The sequence below is a fragment of the Notothenia rossii genome (genome assembly GCF_949606895.1).
Source record: "Notothenia rossii genome assembly, chromosome: 7".
In the NCBI taxonomy this organism is placed as follows: domain Eukaryota; kingdom Metazoa; phylum Chordata; class Actinopteri; order Perciformes; family Nototheniidae; genus Notothenia; species Notothenia rossii.
Window position 1 is genome coordinate 47,231,598 of NC_136905.1, and position 6,000 is coordinate 47,237,597.

The 6,000-nt window shown below is 40.0% G+C and overlaps 1 protein-coding gene across 1 annotated transcript in view; it reads left to right on the forward strand.

Annotated features, from left to right (window-relative positions):
• The window catches only part of adck1 (aarF domain containing kinase 1), a 182,512-nt gene that overhangs the window by 114,753 nt on the left and 61,759 nt on the right, over positions 1-6,000 (forward strand). The gene's annotated exons all lie outside the window — the stretch shown is intronic.

Consider the following 6,000-nt stretch of genomic DNA (forward strand, 5'->3'; position numbering starts at 1 on the left):
TACATTGTCACTATCTGCTAACGTTAGCTTTAGCCTTCGTTTTCTAATAGTTTTTTTCACATAGGCTATAAACGGAGGTGGTATAAGTATAGATCTTGTACTTGAGTAAAAGTAGAAGTACTCAGATCTTGTACTTGAACTCTGACCTCTGATTGAACTCTGACCTCTGATTAAAGTAACGTGAGCGGTAAAAAGGTGTTTGAAAATCGTGTGCTGAGGTGCGAAGTACGATTCACCGCGGAGGAGCTCCCACGGCTGAAGGCCCGCCATCCACCTGTCTTGGTTCCGCTGTTGGAGGCCTGCTCCCACCTGTCGCTGCTGTACGGGGGAGGATCTGCCACGGCTGTTTCTGCTTCTGCTGGTGCGGAGGCCTGATCTGGGGATACCGCGGAAAAACCAGAGCGCTGCCACACTGCTGCCTCGCCTGTTCCTTGCTGCTGTCCTGACGTGGATTTTGCCCCAGGAACATCGCGGATACTGTGTGCTGGACTGGGAAAATGGCCCATATCGTGATTCTGCTGTACCTATTGACTGTGTTGGACAATGAGAAGATTGCTAGTCATCCTGAGAAGTTTACTGGATTCAGGTCTGTTCTACCGCACGCAGTGGACATCCCCTGTACGGTTTCGGATGTGTTACACAAACAATTACTGGTTGCCTTGTCGCGGACATTCATTTCGACAAATGTTTGTCTTTCTCACTTGCCTGCTATGATGGTTCTTCAGAACAGTTTTTTGAACTCTAATCTCACTTTCGCAGAGTTTGCTGGTGCCTCTAAAAAAGTTGACAATGTATGTGTGTTGGTTAAGAGAAAAAGGTGCTTGGTATTTGTATTATTGTTACTATCAGGGAATGTGCAACCAAACCCTGGTCCACCCAGTAGTAGCAGTAGTCAGATAGCTACTCCTGCTGATTTTATTTCTAGGTCTGGGTTGGGATTAATTCACTTAAATGTGCGCAGTCTTTTACCTAAATTAGATTTTGTCCCTATTTGGGCGAGCTCGACTGATGCTGATGTCATTGTCTTATCAGAAACGTGGCTAGATAAATCCATTTTGGCCTCTGACATTTACATAAATGGTTATGGTGTATATCGCACCGACCGTCCTAAAAAAGGTGGTGGCCTTGCCATTTATGTGAAAAATAAGTTTTGTGTAACCAAGATGGTTTCCAAATCTATTAGTAAACAACTTGAATTTTTAGCCGTGAATATCGAAGTAACAAAGGGTCAACAGGTCATGGTGGTGGGCTGCTAGAGACCCCCCTCAGCTGTCAAGGACTCTTTATCTTCATTGGCAAAACTTTTATCTCAACTTGCCTACAAGGAAATAGTGCTGCTTGGTGATTTTAATTGGGACTGGTTAACTTCTGTGTCAGAGGATTTAAAAAAACCTGTGTACCACTTTAAATGTTACTCAGATTATAGACAGTCCTACTCGCCCACATATTAAGTCCCCAAATAAATCCTCCTTAATTGATCTCATTTTAACAAATGTTCCACATAAATACTCATCTGTGGGAGTATTTGCTAATGATGTGAGTGACCACTGTGTTGTAGCCACAATTAGGGACACTAAAGTCCAAAAGGTTAAACCTGGTATCATCCTAAAAAGAGACAAAAAACACTTTGGAGCAGGGTTTTGTACATGATCTGTTTGATTTTGATTGGGGTAAAATCGATCTGTGTGCTGATATAGTCATGTAGTGTGTGATGATGCATGGTCTTATTTTTATCTTGGTTTTATGGAAATTATAGATAGACATGCACCCCTGCGTAAATTTAGAGTGAAGGGACGAGACAATCCTTGGTTTTCTGCTGAACTGTCCAGTCTCCTTCATGAGAGAAACAATGCCTGGGCAAAGGCTAGGAAATCAGGCTCAGAGGTAGAATGGCTACGCTTTAGGCAGCTAAGAAATAGCTTCACATCGCAAATAAAAAGTGCTAACTTAAAGTACTATTTGTCAGTTACCACAGAAAACCTAAATAATCCTAGGACATTTTGGAAAGCCATAAAATCGATTTCCACTGGTGATATCCCAAATGAGCTACCTCCGTGCCTCACCACAGTATCTGGCATTATATCAGACAGGGCTACTATGCTAAATTGCTTTAATAAGCATTTTGTGTCTTGTGGCTCTCTGTTTGATTCTGCCACTGACTGTGCTTCTGCTTCCGTGAACATTCCAATCCCTGACTCTGAACAATGTGGTCTGGAAAACCCTTTCAGTTTTACTGCTTTTACTTTTGGTGTTGTTCATGAAGCATTATCCAAGTTAGATCCTAGGAAACCGGCTGGCCCGGACAACGTAGAACCTTTCTTTTTAAAGATAGCTGCAGATTTTATTGCTCCATCTCTTACTTCTCTTTTTAACCTCTCCCTCAGCACAAATACAATTCCAAAAGTATGGAAGTCTGCGTATGTCTTGCCTTTACTGAAAGGAGGGGAGGCAACTATTTAAAATAACTATAGGCCAATCTCTAAATTGTCAGTTCTGGCTAAAGTGCTCGAACGACTAGTGAGTGAGCAAGCAAAGGAGTTTTTATGTAAAAATGATATCCTGTCTAAACATCAGTCAGGCTTCAGGAAGCAACATAGCACCATCACTGCGACAATGAAAGTGGTGAATAACATTACGAGTATTTTAGATAATAAGCAGAGTTGTGCAGCTCTGTTTATTGACCTTTCCAAAGCGTTTGACACCGTTGATCATCGCATCTTAAAGCAGAGGCTACTCAGTATTGGCATATCCAGCCATGCAGTGGGGTGGTTTGTGAACTACCTCTCTGAAAGGTCCCAATGTGTTCATTTTGATGGGCTGTCTTCTGAGTGGTTAAACATTTCTAATGGTGTACCACAAGGTTCTGTTTTAGGTCCACTTTTATTCTCCATATATATCAACAGCTTAGGTTATAATGTGGGTGAAGCTACTTTACATTTGTATGCAGATGATACCGTGATGTATTGTGCAGGTAGCTCCATTAAGGAGGCGGTTGTTAAATTACAGGCTGTTTTTAACACTGTTCAGACTCAGCTCTCTGAACTAAAGCTTCTTTTAAATGTGGATAAAACCAAGGTAATGCTCTTTTCAAAAGCTAAAAAGACACCAGAGCCTGTTTTAGATATTGTAACTACGCAAGGGAAAAAACTTGAAGTGGTAACCTGTTACAAATACCTTGGTATCTGGCTTGCTGACTGTCTCTCTTTTAAACTGCATGTCAATAACCTGCTAAAAAAACTGAGGGTTAGGCTAGGTTTCTTCTACAGAAACAAGTCCTGTTTCTCACTTGAGGCCAGGAAAAGGCTAGTCACTGTGACCTTTTTACCTGTGCTGGACTATGGTGATCTGTTTTATATGAATGCACCCGCCAATTACCTGATCAAGTTAGATGCCGCCTATCACAGTGCACTGAGATTTGTGACAAACTGTAAAGCATTAACCCATCGTTGTACCCTGTATGCAAGGGCAGGTTTGCTTTCACTAACTGTATGGCGGCTCAATCACTGGTATCTTTTTATTTACAAAGCAATGTTAGGGAAACTTCCATCCTACATCTGCTCCCTGATCTCACGGCGTATTGTAAATGGCTACTGCCTGAGATCGAATGCTGTGGTTGTATTAAATGTGCCAACTGCTAGGACTGTCTTAGGGAATACAGCTTTTAGATGCGCAGCTCCGCTAACTTGGAACAGTCTGCAAAAGGAATGGAAGTTGAGCAGTTTGGTTCCATTACATGTTTTTAAAGCAAGGATAGATGCTATCCAATCGGAAACTGTTGGTATCTGTAAATGCTACTAGCTATACAAACTGTAGTCAATGTAAATATGCCATATGATTTCCTCTTTGTTTTTCTGTCATGTTTGTATTCATGTTGAAACCTACTTGCAGCAGGTCACCATTGAAAAAGAGGTCAATGATCTCAATGGGTTTTCACCTGAATAAATAAAGGTTTTTTGAATTGTACTTGAGTAAAAGTAGAAGTACTCAGATCTTGTACGAGTAAAAGTAGAAGTACTCAAATCTTGTACTTGAGTAAAGGTAGAAGTACTCAGGTCTTGTACTTGGGTAAAAGTAGAAGTACCAGAATATAGGAACAATCCTGCATTCAAAATGTTCCTCAAATAAAAGTACAAAAGTATTCTCATCAAAATATAGTTAAAGTAGCGACAGTAAAAGTAGAAGTACTCAGATCTTGTATTTGAGTAAAAGTAGAAGTACCCAGGTCTTGTACTCTAAGTACCAGAGTGTAGGAATACTCTGTTACAGTAAAAGTACTGCATTAAAAATGTTCCTCAAGTAAAAGTATTATCAATAAAATATAGTCAAAGTACCGACAGTACAATTAGTCATTGTGCAGATTATTCTGCAGAATGGTCCATTTCAGAATAATAGATATGATATGTTTTATAATGATTGATCATTAAAGTGTTCTCAAAGCTGGTAAAGGTGCAGCTAGTTTGAATGACTTTGTATACTGCAGGGTAGCTTGTGAATTTACTCCAGGTGGAACTAAAGTCTGATTTAACATTTGATTATATTTCACATCATTCATCCACATCTGTAAAGTAACTAAAGGTATTAAATACAATTTACCTCTGAACTGTAGAGGAGAAGAAGAACAAAGTAGCAAAACATTGAAATACTTAAATAAAGTACAAGTATATCAAAATTGGACCCAAGTATATTACTTGAGTCTACAGTATAGCCGCATTCACACCGCAGGACTTTCCCTGGTACTTTGGTTATTTAGTTCCGTTAGTACCAATAATGTCGCGTTCATACCGCCGGGACTACTCAGTACCGGGGACTCTTTTGGCCATTTTCAGTCCCTGCTAGAGAGGTGGTACGAATCTGGTGATAAAAGAGTGCCAATTTCTATTCTATTTCTATTGGCTGGGCGAATTGCAAACCATGCCCTGTTAGACTCTGAATTTCTTTTGTTAGGCAGCCATTTTTTTCCTCGCTACAAAACCACATCCACACCTGAGCGAGTAGTTTTTTTGTACTTTAAAGCAGTTATGACCACATGTACTACAACACCGGAGCGGTGGAATGATGAGGAAGTGTCGGCGCTTCTGGCAATTTACTCTGAGGACGGGATGCAGCAGCTTCTACAGAAAGCAGTTCCCAACTCCAAATGTTTTGAACGATGTTCGCAAAAGCTACTTGAGCGGCGTGATGCCGTTATTGTTATGTCTTGACTGTGCAATAAAAAAAAAAAACTGGCAAAGCTTTATTTATTGTGTCCCACTCCAAATTTGCAGAATAGAAGAATGTGAGAGCAGACAGGTGTCGGTGGTTGAATTGATCTACAATGTTGCAACCTTGTGCAGCAATGGCAGGGGCAGAAACACAAGTCTTACACACATAAACACAAGTAATTTATCATGTCATTTGTTTTAGATAAATAAGGGAAAAACACCAAACAACGTTTAATGTCCTTTTCCAAAATCAGCCTGAGGGGGTAATATATAATAAATACATAAAGATAAAGTCCATTGTTATAATGGGGTATTTTATTTGTAAATTACCCTTATAACCCAGCCTCATGGTGCAAATGATTCTTTGCTTGGACATTTTGTTGGTTTGAGTCATTTGAGCTCGGATTCTAGTAGGGACATAAAGTAACACGTATCTTAGGAAGATATGAACTTAATCTTGGTGAAGTTGATGCTGAATTCACTATTTAGTAGATAATCATGTGACACTTTATCTTTGCACTACAGTCTGTCTGCTGAGCCTACCTATTATATATATATATATATATATATATATATATATATATATATATATATATATATATATATATATATCATGTACAGCGGGTGGGCTTTATACCCCCTCCCCCGTGTAGTTCTTCTTCTCTCGTTTTTTTTTGTACTCGCCGTGAAGTGGTTTTGCGGCCTGCCAGTAAACCCAGAGAAGAAGAAGAGGAAGTGACGTCAGCGTAATCTTGCCTCAGGGAAAGTACTGCGGTGTGAATGCGATTGGCACTAGCCC